General features: G+C 41.1%; 1 protein-coding gene across 7 annotated transcripts in view; it reads right to left on the bottom strand.

Moving 5' to 3' along the window:
- cdc42bpab (CDC42 binding protein kinase alpha (DMPK-like) b) overlaps positions 1 to 18,770 on the bottom strand; it is an 82,672-nt gene that overhangs the window by 47,890 nt on the left and 16,012 nt on the right. The gene's annotated exons all lie outside the window — the stretch shown is intronic.

Raw genomic sequence — 18,770 nt, 5'->3', positions numbered from 1 at the left:
ATTCTAAATGTACTTCATCTGTGTTGGTGACCACCTGGACCTCTTTATAGCACATGACACCGGACACAGAGAGGCTGAATGATAAAGCTAGCTATTGTTACGCCTGCATTTGTGGTTCCCGGTGGAAAAAGGACTTGGGAGGGATCTGCAAGGGTCACCAGCGTTCTCTCACAAAGCTAGACAGATTCCATCTATGGCTTACAAAGTCAGCATTTCCCTCATTTGTGGAGAGCTATTCAACACTTCCTGGTTTATATTATCCCAAGCATGCCTAGGATAACCTGGATTGGCTGTAAGTTCACTAAGGTCAGCATACTGGTCACGCTGATACACTGATTTTCTGATAACATAGAGAACTATAACAACTTTTTATTTTGAAAAGTATGCTGCCTGTCTATATTTAAGCAGCACTTTTTACAAGATACAACATACATTTATTGATCATTTTACAACACAGGGTTTTAACAGCCCAACACAAGCTAAGCCCAGTTTAGCATTATTAGCATACAGACAAGCAAGCATTCGCATACAAATACACTTCGGTGTTTGACTTTTACATACAGCAGCTCTTTTGGTTAACAAAAGACATAATCTTCATCTACTATACAAACACCCTTTTTTGTTTTCGGCTTCTGCTTCTGTCTGTGTGTGTGTGTGGGTTTGTCTGTGTGTGCTTCTACTTGCTACATAGTGAGGACTGGAACACATTTTTTACCTACAGAGTAAGGACATTTTGGGAAAGTGAGGACATTTTAGCCGGTCCTCACAACTTCAAAGGGCTGTTGGTTTTAAGGGTTAGGGTAGAATTAGGTTAAGGGGTTAGTGAATGCATTATGTCAATGGCGGTCCTCATAAGGATAGAAGTAAGGGTGTGTGTGTGTGTGTGTGTGTGTGGGTGCGTGCGTGGGAGCTGACCACCAGCCAAGTTGTTACTTTGGGCCGTCTGCTATTCCTCACTGGCAAAACATCATGCTAAACTCATCTGGTTGCCATGACTTTACAGAATCTCCAGTGCTGAGGAGAAGGACATTCTCAGAGAGAAATGCCTGCCGAAATAGACAAACAGGTCACTCATAGATCAACAACCTCTCGCTCTCACACTACTCCTGACTCCACTGACAGCTGGCCTGGCCTGCTATGACCGCAGGGCAGAGGGAAAGCAGGGACCAGTGTAGTGTGCCATGTCCTGGCACGCATACAGACCATGTACACACATAAATACACAAGTAACTCAGCCATTGCACTAAGTAAGGCTGGGAACACCTGATGTGGGAAAAGTGCTTAGTCATTTCATTAATTTTCCTGCAGACCAGTTACAGAGCAAGTAGACTAGAAACATTAAAACTATGCATAGTGGTGGATCAACTCTTTTGTATATGGGAGTGTGATCCAGCTTCAGGCAATTGACCAGGACATCGTCACAAGTCTGCAACAAGGCTGTGACAAACTGAACGGGTTCTTGTGCATTCTTGCTTCCCTTTCTTCATGCATTATCTAACAGCACAAATTTCCAACAAAAATACAAAGTCTGGGACAGAGAATGATACATGGCACGCTGACCTGGAAAGACCCAAGATTCATTGCTAGAAACAACGTATCACATCCAAACGGCAGTCAAACAACAATACAGATGGTTGGCTGGCAAAGTACACTCTCTAAAATTTTATTTACTGCACAATGTCAAGCACAAAACCCATCTCAATATATCAATATGTGATCTCTGTGCATGTGAAAGTTTGGTTCTGTCAAAGAAATCTTGGAGAGATTGTCTTCCACAAGGATATGTGTCAACTCAGCTTTGTTTGATTTTATAAATCACATAATGTCTTATATTTAGGACAGGCTGACTGCAGGTTAACTGCCAAAGTGGCTGGCAGACAAACTTATAAGGAACTAGTCATATTTAGCACCATTTGGCTCGGCGCTGGTGGTAATTTCAACTGCACATCCAATTCATTTCACCTGCTCTGCCAGAGCTCTCTATTTTAGCCAACATCTCTAACCTGACATGGCATGTTTGCCAGGGTAAAGATAATATCTAGCAACTAAATCCCTTTGGATTCATATTAATTCATGTATCAATTCCACACAATTATGGTGGAGTAGCAAACGATTAGGTGATAGATTAAATCTATTTAATACACTGTTTAAGCACAGACACAAGATTCTCCTCAGATGTGTGCTTATAGCTTCAGAGTAAAGAGCAAAACTTTATATTCAATGATTTGGTCATGTACAAATTGACGACCGTTGTTCATTACAAGGTAACAAAGGAGTATATCTGTGTTTTTTCAATCATAATCCCCAGCACATCATTTTTTTAAGTAAATGCAAAATGAGTAGAACACACAGTTAAATTATGTCTTTTTTTATATTGGGCTTTTATATTGGTCACACAAGTGTTGAATCCATCTCATTTTTGTCAAGAGCATTGCCACAAGTATTTTTTTTTTAAATTGTTAATAGCCAAAACATCTTAAATGTGATGACAAAGCCTTGCTAAGCTAAGTGCATTACAAGATCTATACCCCTTCAGGTATTGACATATTTCATCGAGATCAGACATATCAATAGAGGCTATTATCTCAAGAGGAGGGCTTCATTAATTCAGTACTGTTACTAAGATATTTGTTTGAAGTACAGCTTAGGCTATGTCCCCCATTGTTAGAACATATAGGGATATGTTTTTTCTATTTCATTAATAAATCAATGATTGCAGTCTTATCTTGCCCGCTGTTGTTTCTGTTACCTGTTCTTACAAAAAACAACAGTGTATGTGTCTTATTTATAATTGTCAACAACTGTTCCAAACACCTCAATAAAATATCTAAAAAGGAGCTCAGCACCGTGCACTCAAACTATGCAGTCTTAGTGTATTAACTGATGCAGACTAATCTACATTTTAGAGACACATCTTTGGACAATGCTGGTGCTTCCCATTCAGCTGTCATCTTAAGTGTTTATACTCTATAGTGTCTTCAACAACAAAGGCCAGTGCTGTTGGGAAGACAACTAGGCCATCTCTCAGTAATCTTAATTGCCTTGCTTCGTCACCCTATCTTCTTCATCTAAACCAATCTGACAAGGTAGGATTGGTCACAGGTAGTTTTGACCTACATGGCCGAAGGATAAAATACATGTATCGGATTCCCTTCTGGTTTAACTCTTAATGATACAAGTCAGAGCTAAGAGGGTGGCAGGCCAGAGAGTAGGGAGAACAGAGTCAGGCTAGCTGAGAGGGAGAAAACACTGATTAGTAGCTGCATGCTGACTCAGGAGCTCCACTAAACCAGCCACATGAGAAATGTCTTTCATCTCTGAGCCAGGAGCCCACAGGCCCTGTCCACAACAAAGCACACATACAAACATAGACACATACAAATATGTGCGCATACACACACAGCTAGATCTAGTTTCCTAGATCTACATCTGACACGTAATTGGTGACTATGTCTTGCTCTGGTCTTGGTAGAAATACCACAGCCAAACAGATTATAAAAATTGCTTTTTTGGAGAGAAAAAACCTCTGGCAATCACTCCAACAGCAGGTGGGTTTTTTGAAGTAGCTATTAGCCTGTTATTCTGGCTTGTAATTTATAAATGGTATTCAATTGTGTGTATGTGTGAGTGCTTTGTACATACTAGGCCCATATGTCACTATGCGGGGTCAACATATAAAACACCCTGACTCAGACGAGAACTGCTTGCACTCGCTAAGCTCACCCATATTCACCCAGGGATCAATGTGTCTGTACTTTTCCTGTAGCGGAGATGGATTCATTGTGACATAGTTGCATCCCTTTTTACAACAGAGAAAAAAAAAATACCATTCAGTTTGGTCATACATCTTAAGTCATTTGCAAAATATACAGGTAGACCTAAACATAACAACTGTTGCTATGACAAGGTGTGGTAGGAACTCCTGGCAATGCTTGGGAAGGTGACTATCCAAGCTTTAGCATGACTGGAGCTCTTTGTTTTTAAAAGGGTTTTGCAATGTGTAGGGCAAGTGAGGCAAGACTGGAAAAAGATGACATGTCAGTCACATTACCGTACTGTGTGCTTTGTGGGGAAGACATCCATCCGCAGACACACTATGAGTACACAGACACGAACACAAAAACATTAAAATATACACATACACTTGCAGCTTGTACTGTTTACACATATAGTCAGTGGAAGGCCTTAGGATGCAGTGAAACTGGAAAAACATGAGTGACGCCAGCTAATCCACATAGCCAGACTGGTTTAGCCCAAAATGCTGAGCGCTTATCAGGACCATCTTACTACATACCGACAAGAGAAGTCAGAGCCATTTTTGTGTGAAACTTGGTAACTACACGCAAGTGTGTTCACTTAGCAGCCGGCCCACAAATGATATGCTCAGTACTCACAACTGGCCTCAGCCTGGGTCTCCAGGGTGTGTTCATGTGAAATTTGTCTGTGTCTGTGTGTGTGTGTGTGTGTCATGAGTGTAGACACAGAGTATAACAATGTCTGTTATACATGCATGGTTTCTGTGTGTGACTCAATGCTGGGTGTAACGACATTCATTTTTTTGTAATTAAAGTAACTAAACTAACTTATAAATATAACTTAATTTTTATCACAAACCTAAATGCGATGGGACTGTTGTGTCTGTGTTCTTTAGTGCAGAATAGCACACCCACCACTACAGTCAATATTTCAGGAAGACAAACAAATACAGTTACATGACACAAACAGTCTGTCTAAAGCTGTGTGCACACTACCGGCAACAAAGCAACAGGTTACAAACCCATTTTCAATGGAAGCTGGTGACGTGAAGCTACAAACTGCCGTGAGACGCGCTCAAAGTCGAGCTGGCCTCGACTTTTTTCAGCGCTCCAATGACGCGGTGAAGCATCAACCAACCATATGTTTTTGTTTCACCATTATTGCCAATATAACTTTCTGCCTTTCCCACGGTAGTTGATGCATGTTCAGCAGACAGTGAATCAGCGAGGAAAAATTTGAAGAGAAATGAATAAATAAAGAGGGGAGCTACACAGGGCATCAGAGAAAGAGTGATGATCCAGGTGGACAACAACACAGAGACAAAGAGGCTACAGGGCAATCCACACCCACATTGTTTTTGAAGTATTTGGAGCATTTTAGTCTTGGTTGTTACAAAGTGATGCTTCTTTGACCTCATAAACACGTCTTTGGCTGAGTACAGACAGTGGCTGCAGAGAAGACACAAACCCAAAACAGAAAAGTTATCAAGTTACTTACGGATGAACGTTAAAGTGTAACTTCACCCCCAAATTCTGCCCGCTCCCACCCTCCCAGCATATTTTAAAAATGCAGCAGAGGACTGCAGGACAAACAGTGTAGGGGGCGTGGCCTTGTGTGTGCCGCTGGAGGTAAGGGGACACCGACCAGAGTGAGCGACAGACAGCTAACCAGCTATGAGCAGCTGCTGTCAGACTCTCCGTGTCCACAGAGAGACCGACAAAAATTGTGAAGATTCTTAAATGTTCCTGCGGTACCGGCCCAACTTCCAAATATGTTGCGCTGGTTACAGATCACATCATACGCTGGCTGTGTGTGAGTATATTATTTTTCCCCTGATAATGCTACATTGTGAACAACAAATCCGTGTTGAAATCGGCAGGAGGAGAGCTAGTTAGCTGTTAGCAGCCGGTGGGCAGCAGAGTCCTGTGTTTAAAGCTAACGGAGCTAACACTGGGTCCGCTCCATGTCAGTGCGCCGGTGCACCGCTTAACGGCGAGGGCCGGGAAAACTGTTTAAATGGAGTGTAATCTGTCAGCCAGTGGCAGCAACCACGTAATTGTCAGCTGACAAAATGAACAACAATATCGGCGTACAGGGTAAAAGCCATGGTAGCTTTCCTAGTTGACAAATAATTGCCAGCATGGCCAGTAATGTTCACAATATGATTTTATGTAAACCTGAATGACATTCATCAGTTCTCTGTCTTATCAATCGCCCTTGACGCCACTGCTGTGTTACTAAATTGTGTCCTATTTAATTTTTTTTAATTCTGTTTATGACAGTTTACAGATAATTTTCAGGTTTTGTTTTAAACCTATTTCTTTAAATGGAGCAAAATAAATACAATTATTTATGTCCTCAACATTTTAATGGTGTTTTTATTACAATTAACAACTATAGAGGATATTAACAAAGTAAAGAAACAACATTTTGATTTTGGGACGGTTTACATTCACTTTGGGGGGATTAAAATTTTTTTCGGAACGGTTCCGGGACGGTGGTGAGAAAAGTTAGTCTAGAGACCTGGTCAGTACGTAGCCATAGCACTGCTGTTTATCATGGGATCATATCAAGGGAAATAATGCAGTCCGGTTGTGCTTCTACAGCCATTAAAAGTACCGGTCCGAACCATTGCGCCAAAATTGAAAAACACTAAGTAGAGGGTTAGCTGAAAACTAGCTGAAACTTGTGAACTTGTGAATGATGCATCTCGATCAGCATATATTTCAAAATGAGAACAGTTTAACAGACTCCAACTCAAAGACAGGGGGAGGTGGGCTGCTCACCTCTGATTAGAGGGCGTTAACATTTTTTAGTGTGTAGTACCTCTTTAATTATCGACAGCTGATATGACCTTCCGCCAGAGACACTTGTCATTTTAAAATCGGTGAAAGCGACGGTCAACGTTGGCTAAAAATGAGAGGCTCCCAGCTGAACGTTTTGTACACTGCTCTTTACTAATAACAGGTAACAGATTTGTATCAGCTGAGTTAGAGAATATGTGTATTTTGCCAACCCAGGTGTCAGAACAGAGTCAATCCCCAGTGCAAGCAAATCATTTTTCACATTCACACACACTCTAATTTTCACTTGCCTATTTATGGCAATTTTCGCACTCTAGAGCCCAGCAGTCATTAAGGAGAGCAGCGCTTCAGCACGAGTAGGCTGAGGTGGACAAAACACAGTAAAGTTTAGTAAAGAAGGGATCGGCTTTATTTTAGCCGATACCGATCCATCAAAATATGCCCAGATCGGCCCTTGTACAGATCTTTAGGATCAGCGCAGGACATCCCTAATAATTGCTACATGTTGTAAACTTGTCAACTATAGCTACAATCATAAATTAAATTTATGATAGTTTCATAGTTTCCCTATGAGCTGTAGTTTTTCTTGTCATATAAAGCTTTAGTGAGCGGGGGTAATAAAACAAACAAATCAGTAATTACAAACGGCTGTGTTCTTCCTATATACAGCTCCTGTAGTCTAGTTGAAAACTATTTCAGTAGTTTCTCATAGTGGGAGAAAGTGCGACTGGGCAGGACAGAGAGAACGCGAGAGAGAAGAGTGAGAGACAGAGAAGCAACACGTACTCAGACCCAGTCAGCAGCTGAGCCAGTTACAGTAAGTGTCCAACCCTTACAACCGCACCGCGCTCCAACTCCATCCCCAATTCCAGAGTGGGACGTGGGGGGACATCTGGAAGCCATAACGGGGATTATTTACAACCACAGTGAGGTAACGACACAAAAATGCCACTTGCAGGAGAGACAGGGGAGATGGAGAGAGTGAGGCTTTCCAGGATATGACATGAAGAGGGAGAATGGCAGAGAGGAGAGGAAGGGACCCAGGGATGGCCTTTGCTTCCATCTGAATGTGGCGGGCCCACTTGGGGGGGGCAGCGGACTTATCACACCTCATAAGCAGGCTGGGAGTTTTCCTAGACTGTGTAAACCTTTGCTGAGGAAATACTCTGTCATAAAAAAAGGAGCAAATGATAGGTCTGAATAACTCTGGCCTATGATTGCGCCAGGGTCATAAATGGCCAGTCATGACTATGGGCCGGATCTTTTTCTGATTTAGTGTGATAGTCGAATACATCTGATGGGAAAATGTGAAGACAATGTCTCTGGGAATCTGGCATTTAATGATCACAAAATATGTTTCCCTTTATTTTTTATAAAAGTAAAGTAAATGTACAAGCTTGCAGTTTCAGGTGGTCACATGGTCAAAAGCTTTTTTTACTGATTCAAAATGGCTACGTATGTGACATTTCAGTGCCACTGTGTCAGCAGATACCCCAAAGCCAACTCAAGTGGGGCCAACCGGCTCCTGTATTATTTTCCTGCTAGTTCTGCCCCAAAAATCAGCCTATCAACCCATCATTCCCGACATAAAGTGCAATATGTTCAGCGTTTATACCTTTCCAAAAATTGTCCATTAATACTACTTAGCTACACACATAAGGGAATTAAGTATTCATTTGCTATTTTTAGAAAAAATACCAAAGTTGAAAACTGTTCCAGATCCATCATGCCCTCATTTTTATAAATACAAGGCCTTGGTCTCCTAGACATAACAGCTGCCTTATTACAAAAGTACTTCCTGGTTAAATAAAGGCCAAAAAATAGAACTAAGTGAGGGCTGAATAAATTGCACACCAAGGTCATCAAAGGAAATATTAAGCTGTGTGATTCTAATAACCTAGTCCTTAAAAGGGAAAGTGACTCAGTGCCAGAGGCACTTCAAAAACACAGCCCTTTTAGCAATTCAATTGCAAGTAGCTTAAAAACATCCAGGAAATTACCTAAATTACAGATGGAAATAGAACCAGGCCCCTTTATGTCACAGCCAGAGGTTCTCCCAAGAGATGTGTGTAGAGAGGCACGACCAACCCCAATAAACATTTTTTCCGTGACTCGCTCTCATATGACACATGCACAGCTGCCGAATCCCCACAGGCGGTGCCAAGGGGCACTGACAGCCCCAACACATATTTTGCCATATATGATGCATGTCAACTATCACAAAAGGGGGGGGGGATACCCCATTAAATCATTGATAAGCAACGGAAATTCATGAAGGGCAAACGGGGAATCACTTATATAGCACGTAAACATGCCATGGAGCATTAAATTGCATTTAATGCTAGGCTGCACACCAGCAACACCAGAATTCCCAATGTTGTCTGTCTGTAATAATCCTCCCCGGCCCACTCCACTCCGCCACAGCCAACCTCAAGTTCCCCTCAATGCCGTATTCCTTTTACTGCCATCCCTACCCGTTTCTCTCTCTTTCCACCACTTCATCTCTTTTCCTACACTTCCACTCTTCCTTCTGAGTTCTCCAATTTGACCACTTGCCCCCCCCCCCTTCTCTGTGTGTTTCTTGTTCTTGGTCTTTTCTTCTTCTGCTTCAGTCCGTGTTTCTTGTCCCGTCACACTAATAAGAGGGCAGGAATGGTCAGAGGCATTAAACTAAACAATTTGTGCTCCACAACATTAAACACACAAACAGTATGTTCCCAAAATATTAAGCAACCACTAACACCAAAGAAAAGGAGGGAGGCAGGGCTCGACAAAACAATAGATCAAATCTAGTGTGTGTTACAGTGCAAAGACTACTGCAGTGAACATACACCCAGGCCAGCAACATGAGAAAAACTGCCTTGGAGGGGCTGGGCTACATCAATTTCTGCTGTCTGTACAGGAAGTGTTCCCAGTACTTCAAAGAATTCTCCAAGCCTGCACATCGACCTGTTCAACCCACATTGCAAACAAGTTGATTTACACAATTCTGTGTCAACACAGCCTCCTGATACCATCTGCAGATAAAGAGAGAATATGAAAGGAGCCTGCCATCTTGGCTGGATTTCCTTACTGTCTGCCACTCCGTTGGTGGTAGAAGCACCAGGTGCTGCATTGTTCCTCTGCTGGGTATTGATAGTAACAGAATGATGGCTGTGATAAGACAGCAGGATGTCAAGGAAAGGATAGTGCCGCACAATTCAAGTGACACAGATAAACCTGATTATAATACAAGATATTATGATAACTTAATCACAAATTATAGTATCAGTATATTCTGGGAAACAGAATCACCATCATTATTTGCCATATTTGGCTCTGTCATCATCTGGAACATTATTCATTTCAGTGGACCTGTGTAGGTGTAGTGAGCTACATCTGTTCAGCTGGAACTGGAAGATTGTGTTTAGAAAAGTGAGATGGGCTTGGAAAACATGCTCTACTCGAAATTAACTAAACTTCTCAATGTTTTTATTGGATGTCATAGAAGTCAATCAAATGAAGCTGGGCAGAATCAAGTCAAGTGTTGAGCAGTGGTCATCTTTGTTACGTTAAAGAATAATTTGTGTATGTTGTAAAGGATCAATTTAAATTTAAAATCGTCCAGGAAGTCTCTATAAACCAAATGACTTGAACAAAGTACCAATTTTGCTAATTATCATGATAATGCTATTGTAATGGTGCTACACAAGCACTCCCTACAAGCATACGGCATTAACTGTGCAGCCCTAATTTGCACAAGGCATAAATATTGGGGACTTTTAGGTGGCATCAGATCAGATGGATAACCATATACCATGTAGTGTATCAGTTCAGTACCAAAAAAATACTGTGTATCACATTTGAAAAGTGGCACATGTAAGACTGAAAGACATGGTTAGATAGATAACAGGGAAGTTTGCTGATGAAGTGAGGTGACATGTTTAACAACATAATTAACGAAAAATAATCCATTAAGAAGTTCTCAAGATATCAAAAGTGCAGTGAACTATTTTTGTATTTTTTGTCCTGATTGCAATATCCAGTTAAATTTATGATATGTGATGTTTGCCCTGACTCCATCTCCACTTCGGAAGGAGCTGCAGGCTCTGGAGGTGGCCACCTGAGAAACAGACACGGACAGCTGTATGAATCTTCTGCTTTTACTGCCAGCAAAAACACTTGCTGCTCAATCCCAGGAACAAATGACTTTATGGCAACCTCTGATTGCCTTCACAAGCCAGAGCTCCCACATCAGCCTGAAAGGAAAAACACTACAGGGTGGTTACAAGAGCCAGAGCTAGGAATACCGGGAATGAGCTGTGGGAATGTTCAGAAACCCAGACAATATTTTCCAATATCGAGTGCATAGAAATCTGAGTTGGCACAGCGCACATACGAGCATGTAGCCGTATTGTGGCACTCATTAACTTCCCTGCACCTTGTAAATTTCAAGATCAGTCAAATTAAAGTCACCAATCACTTAAACAAAAGTAAGACTTTACTGCCAGTGGTGTTCCAGTACCAACAGGTCACAACATCCTGACAGATATTACAGCACAAGTTTCCTACTGCCTTTTTTGGGCTCATCCTTTCTCTGAATTTTTTTCCCCCTCTGGATGTCAGCACTTGTGGAAAATGAAGGGGGGTTGTTACTGTGCTACAGTCCTCTGCGGCTCGACTGGTACAGCCCAGCACTGACATTGTACCATTTAAGGGTTTGATTCCCATTGGGACCACCCATACTATAAATGGGTCTACCCAAATGAATGAAAACATCCACTAGGCATTTGTTAAGACCTTTAAAGCAAAAGTGAGGTGGACGGTAATAATAAGGAAATTTAGATGGAAGTGGCATAGATGGAAAGGGAATTTCAGGTCTGTAAAGGAGATGGGGAAAGGTCAAAGGAGAAGAGAGATGGGACAACAAAAAAGAAGGGACGTTGAGGAACAAGGTGAACAGAGTGGGTGAGAAAATGTAAGAAGGGCAGGCGAGAGAAAGGAAAAAACAAGACAACAGAGAAGGAGGAAAGGGGAGGATGGGAAGATAAGCAGGGAAGTGGGAAGAGAAAAGGGAAGAAGGGAGGAGGAGCAAAGAGACAAGTTGTGAGAGGAAAGAAAGTAAAAGATCAGGGAGGAGTGGAAAGAGAACACTGAGATGTCCGTGACAGTAAAATTACACTTTCTACTTGCACACATGCAAACTATTCACGGACTGACACACACACACACACACACACACACACACCTCCCCCCACTAATGTCACTGGAGAAAACAAGAGTACTTTACAGATGACCCAGGTCTTTTCTATTCAACAGTAAGATGTGTTTGGCTGTGCGCTCCCTGTGGCAATATGTGTCATGATGGAGGTAACCTAAGATCCCTTTCATTCTCTGGAAACCTGCCCAGCTAGGTGTGCTCAAGATGGGGCCGACAGGAAGGACCTGAAGCTATGGCCAACATGGAGGAGACAATCGGATAGAAAACTGGGCCAAGACGTCACATTTGCAAAATGCTATATGAGTGCTGAACTGTATTAAAAAGCAATGATCATAAATGTGATTGTACAGCTAAAAACTATTTTGTACTTAAATTTGCCCTGAAGTCCCAGTGTGATACACCCCAATTAACCACCAATTATGTGTGACGAATCACAACCCTGAAATGAATGATGGGACCAAAAAAATAAACATGAAAAACAGGTAACTCAAGTAGAAAAGACAGAGAACCTTATATACACTTTTTTTTTTATTATAAAGAAGCATAGTTAGCTGGCAGAACATTCTAGCTTAGCTCCTAACTTAGATTGTTTGCTGTTATAGAAAAATATTTTGGGTTCTCAGTAAGGTCAGCTTTAAAAGGTCATTGCTTGCTACATTCCACAATCACATACCTACTTCAAGCCACCCACAACATTTACACACTGAAAGAAATGTCGAATCACTGTGTGCAACACTGCCTGGAATCTTTACATTGCATTAGCAGTCTGTAAAATGCACTACTGCATCATAAAATATGAAGTTGACACCTCAAACCTCGCTACTCACACAGGAAGGTGACATGTGCGCTGAATAAGAAATCCTTACAGATTTGCCAAAAATGTGCCAAATGTATCAGTGTCCATGTTTACTACTGTTTGTGTGGCAGAAGACATCATTTTCTGGGGTGTTTCTGTTTCAGTATGTGAAATAAAAATTGAAGAAATAAGTGATTCATAGTCTGATTAAAAAAGAAAAAATATAAAATCCCAATCACGGCTAAAACTAAATTAAATCAAATCAAATCTGCTCTGAATCACGATGTATGGTACCGTTACAAATTTACCTGTATAGTTCTGTATCAGATCATAGAAAGTGCATCTAGATACATATGGAATCATCAGACACACAATGACTGATAGCACAAATTTGTTTTAAAGGGTTATTACATAAACCAAGTTCTTGCAGTTTGTCTGTCTACACACACAGGGATGAGATCAGAGCAAAACAAAATCCAAAAATACAGTATCAGGAAGAATAACTGAAAATCTTAGCAAAACATCAGCAAGTTATATAATCTAATAAGAATTTAAAAAACTCCTCGTTAATACCACAACACTGCAACAAAGGTCACTTTTCCAATGCAGGTGGTGGACTCTCCTGTTACAAAAGAATAATGGGCAGGCTGTGAAGGTAACGGACACTGAAATCTGGAGAAAACCACTAAATTACCATTTGCTGCTCCCAAAATAAATGGAGGGGACTGAAGTGCTACAGCTATATATACGCTTCCCGTTCTGCTGTAGCCATGCACAACAGACACTTTCTAGGCCACAATCAGTCCCCATTGCTGCAAAAAAGACTAGCTTGGCTACTAATTATAACCTCCAGAAGAAAGGTGTCAGTGCTGGGACTTGTAACCAAAAGCATCCTGAAAATATGCATCTGGCAACAGCTGGGCGTGTTAGGACGGGCCTCCCGTTCAGAGAAGGAGGAAGGTACACATGTGACCACTACAAAAAATGAATTATATTTCAAAGCGCGGATACAGCGGTAGGGCAGATCAGGGCAGGGCATGGGTCTTCTAACATATAGTTATCATAGAGAAACTATCCATGTTTATATCACAAACAAAGACGATAAGCACAGAAGATGCTCTGTCGTCTACAAATGTTCCTCTTCCCTACACACGTACTGGTAGTAAAATGGGCTAGTAATCTCCTAAAGCACAAAAACAACTTTCAGAATAAAACAAGACTATTGGCATCTATTCATCAATTGACACTGCACTGAATTCATACATTTTTCATTTAGTTCAATTAACTGGCCGACCAATTAAAGGGTCCATCCAAGAGTTAACCAGGCAGGGAAAACTCAAGACTTATCCATTTAGGACTTATCCATGAGCTCAGGCCCAACGGTGTAAGCTGCGAGAACAAACAGCAACTGCGCAGTAGCAGGCGGAAACCTAGATAACAGTTACGAGACTAATGACCTCACTGATAAGCAGATTGAGTCAGTGTGGGAGGCTACAGCAGGACAGGCCCTTGTTTTGACGAGAACGTGAGACATCTAGGTGATCACACACCGACTCGCTCAACAGGCTGATAAACCACGGGCTATACTTTGTCTGCTTCCACAGTGGTGTGCCGGACATGATGTAGAGTAGCACCAAGCACCTATGACAACTGTACTGTCACCACACGTAGCCTCTAAGCATGTGGGTCATATCACCTCCACAGCCTCTGATATTCTCGGTTATTGCTGGATGAATCACTGCGCATAAAGGAGGAGTACTGGAGTATAACTGAGAGCTTCATTCAAGGTGGGCCATCCAATTTACTTTGGCAGAAAGTATTTGGAGCATGTAGGACTTAGTAAGAAACTCATTGAGAAAACAGGTTTTCAGGTCCTTTCGCTTAAAATCTAAAAGTTAGTTTATGCCTCACACAGAAATGGATACTGTTGTGTGCACAAAATCAAATGACATAAGTGAAAACTAAATGGCTGGGCATTTGCATGAAACATCAAAAACTGTAAACAATGAATGAAGCACCTCCATCCAGAACATTTATGGCCAACTGACCATTCACTAAACCCGTACCCCGAACAGCAATTGTGCAATCATAGCTTAGCAACCATAACAAAGCACACACAGCCTGTCAAGCTTTGGATTTCCTCCACATGACGAAGCGGTATGTATGGGGTTGTAGTAAGCGATATTCGGCATCTAAAGACTTTGGAGAATGGTGTCTTTTTTTATTATTTCCAAAGCGAAAAAACACAAGAGCAAAAAAGTGTAAGGAATGTGATGGGAAATGAGAAAAACCTCATTGCACATCATCATCATTCTTTTTGTGTGGTGGGTGATACACACTGAAGCTAATAAGTGCCCCAGATAAGCTATTTACCGACACTGGGAATATCATTATAATAATAAATGGAAATGCCTCATTTATGGTATTTCCTTATCAGAAGAGGAGTCTGGAGGGAAACAGATTTGCACAAATAAGGCATTTTAAAAAACAGATGGGAACCCGACAAAGCAATTAAGGATAAGCATCTAGCCAAAGGGGCTAAAGTATGTAGAGCATATGGAAAGTAATTATTACCCAATATCAGTAAATTAAGTGTTTTGGACAGAAAACTGCATCAAAACCTAATTATATTTAACGCTAAGTTCAGCATTACCGATACTGAAGTATGAGTCAATCTCAAAGTTTGTTACTGAAAGATATTGGTGCTATCAGTAAGGAAGAAGGGGGAAAAGAGTGTGTGTGTCTGTAATTAACAAAGGGTAGTGCTATGCGCAGTAATGATAAGATCAGTAGGTACCAGAAAGCCGTGTGATATGAATCACACACATTTCTTTATTACAGAATAAACATTATATGTAACATTTGCTTTCATAAAGGAAATTAAGCTATGCTAAACTGATTCCCAATAAACCCCTTCCCTACTGACTACTACAAAATATGAGCAATCAATAAACAGGAAGAGATAAAAAAATAAATTAAGTAAATATGGCACTAATTAGTCTTATTTCAAATGCCTAAGGGGGGGGGGGAATTGGATTTGGGGTGATACAATTTACTCATCAGCAGTGTGTCAAACTGTCTGTATCATGACCTTCAGCACAGGGAGGAAACATGCATGAGGCAGCCCTCTATATATAGAGGTGAATAACAAGACGACTCAGTGGAAGACAATTGAGATCGCAAACGGAGCGACCACAGGATTTCCCCCACCAGAGACGTGAGAGAGAGAGAGAGAAAGAGGATAGGGACAGCCGAGGATAGCGGGGTGAGGGGCTAGTCAAACCACATAAAATTTACTGAAACATACAAAAGGAAAAATAAATCCACTTACAGTCACACACAAATAGGTCTTGAGCACTCTTTCAGTTGTGCACATAACCAGCCACAAACTCACTCTCACTCTCACACACTTCCCCACAACCCACAAAACCCCTTTCAAAACAGATACCACAAAACCGCTAAACCACTGTCAGAATGTTGAGGGGGGAAACATGCTCACGAGTGAATGTGTAAACAGATTGCCAGGCGCCTCACAGGGGCTTCATTTTATCATTGGGAATCTACCCAGACAACACAGTGATTCAGACCTAAGCTGAAGGACTGAGGGACGATCAGATCAGCTGCATGTGAGACCCACCGGCGTGAATGACCGCCATTCAGGTGGAAGATGGATGAATGTTGCTGACAAACTGCTTGCCCATCTAACATTATTTGAGTCATGCGTCACCACTATAAAAACAGGGAGGTCGGAACAGCGAGTACATGATACAGGAACGCATGCAGCAGTATAGATGTATAGCTAGGCCTTAAAATAGGTCAGGTCACCGTCAAATTCGCCACCGCACCATGAGCCAAGGTCAATGCTCCATCAGTGTCAGCTATTGCAAGCAGCACTGAGGCAGAGGAACAAAGAGTACAACAGATAGATGAACTGACTTCACATGATATCTTCTTCAGCAAATCCAAGCCAACAGTGTGGGCTCCTCTAAACTATTTCAATTTGTCCCCATCTCTCTCTCTCTCTCGCACACTCTTTGCCTAATTTCTCATAACTCCTCTCTCATTATCTAATTAGGAAGATTGAGCAGAAATACCATAAAATACAAGTTTGAATTTTCGTTGTGAATTTCCAGTATCGGGATAATCTTGACATGAGTGACTGCTTTTTTTTTTACTAAAACAGGTCCAAAGTAGGACAGTTTGACTCTGTGCCACAATGCCAGTTGGACTTTATTTTTGTTAAAGGATAATTACTGTATTTCCTCAGTCAGGGGTAAATTATATATACTGATGCAATTGATGAAATTGTTGTCTGTGCCATTTGACATCAAGGTAGAGAAGTGAAAAATAAAGCCTGATTTAGAAAAATACAGGAACTATCATGTGAGAAAGAAGACTCACACAATGTTGCTATTTTTTTATTCATCCTTTATTTATGCAGGAGGACCTTATGATTTATTTTATTTATTACCTTATTTAAGATTGTTTTTCACTAAACAGGATGTTCACTAAAGAGATGTCCTATCTGTGATGAAATAAAAATATTTGTTTTTTAACAAAATGTAAGGTATAGTGATTCCAGTATGTTTTAGAGCCATTTTATTATCGTGAGGATAATCGTGACATTAAATTTTCATTTCCACCCATGCCTAATGCCAACAGCCATAACGAAAAACTGGCAAATGTGCTTGCTGATTTGCCACACAGGTGCCTTAAGGTAGCAGCACTTACAAACTTGCACAAGAATGTGTTGTCAGACTGCTGTTGAGAAGATTGCTTGGGGTTTATATCTGTATATTCAGTGTCATTTAAGTTCTGTTTCTTTAATGATATTCCAAGCCAGATGGGACAGCTCACACAGTTTGGAATGAATTAAAACATAAAATTGAATGTGACGCCATCTTTATAGTTCCTGCTTTGAACAGTAATTGTCACAAGTGCAAAGTCCTGCCTTAATCGAATTTAAAATGAGCAAAGGAAAGAGAAACATGGTGAAAACGAAAGAAATAAACTGGAATTATGCAGTCAAGAAGTGCAAAAAAACAGAACTAGTTTTGTGCTAGTGGTGGCCGATTGCAGACAATGGTGAAATGGGGGACACTATCAAAAGCTGTGCAAACATTTCAGCTACTTTGATCACTGAGCCAACATGACATCTAGCTTTGGTCACAAGCGTTCCACCTGAGTTCTTTTTCATTCTACTACATTTCCACATTTCTGTTTACTATACCATTAAATCCACATTATGTAAGTATTGTTCTATCAGGTTATTAAAAAGCGGAGCCATGAGACAACCATGATGTCTTAATTAAATTTTTGTGCCGTGTAAAACTCGTACTAGCACAGCTGACTTAGTGAAAAGGCACTGGAATGTCACCACAAGGTAGCACCATTCATGGATCAAACCACAGCACTGAGCAGAACACGCCTGAAACACACACACACACACACACACACACACACACACACACACACACACACGACTCACGCATGCACATACCAGCACTCCTTGCAGTGGCTCAAGTGAACATGTTAGTATTTTGTGGCGGTACTGCAGCTACATGCTGGCAGGTGTGTCCCAATCTGTCTCCATCAATCTATCACTTTCTTGATTTCTCTCCGTCTCGCTCCGCCTATCAGTGTTTTAAGAGGAATTCAGGAATTCACTAACTTGTTTGTACAGATGTGGAATAACAGTTTTAGAGTTTAAATATTTGCAAGAGTGTAGCATGGCTCAAGATGATCAATTCAGTGCTGAAACCCCACATTTTCTGATTATCTGTTTGATAATCTAAACTGTCAGCGTGAAGATGCAAGGTTTTTGCAGTACACCGACATTATGTAAGAGTCTTATGTGAGGACCACACTACCTGTCCCTCCAACATTCCCCAGCTTTGACATCATTACCTGAAACGCAGTGACAAAAGTATTTCAACCTTCCAGCAACCTTACTGTTCACGGGTTAAGTGTGAAAGAAGAATTTGAAAATGTTATTCAAGCTGCAAGTAGAGTCATGCTCATGCAGCAGAATAATACTATGCACTGCTGCTGGAATGCAGCAGAAAGTAATCTACTATCAAACACAACAACACTCTTGCCTTTAATCACTCGGGTATAAGATATAAGGGTACAAGAGAATATAGCCTTTTACTGGCAGGTATTGTGCAAAGATCAAACTGCAAAATCTCTGCCTCAAGGAAGAAGTACCAGATTT

This window comes from Siniperca chuatsi, linkage group LG16, assembly GCF_020085105.1.
Source record: "Siniperca chuatsi isolate FFG_IHB_CAS linkage group LG16, ASM2008510v1, whole genome shotgun sequence".
Lineage (NCBI taxonomy): Eukaryota > Metazoa > Chordata > Actinopteri > Centrarchiformes > Sinipercidae > Siniperca > Siniperca chuatsi.
The sequence above is the reverse complement of the archived record's forward strand: the minus strand, read 5'-3'. Positions and strand labels throughout refer to the sequence as shown.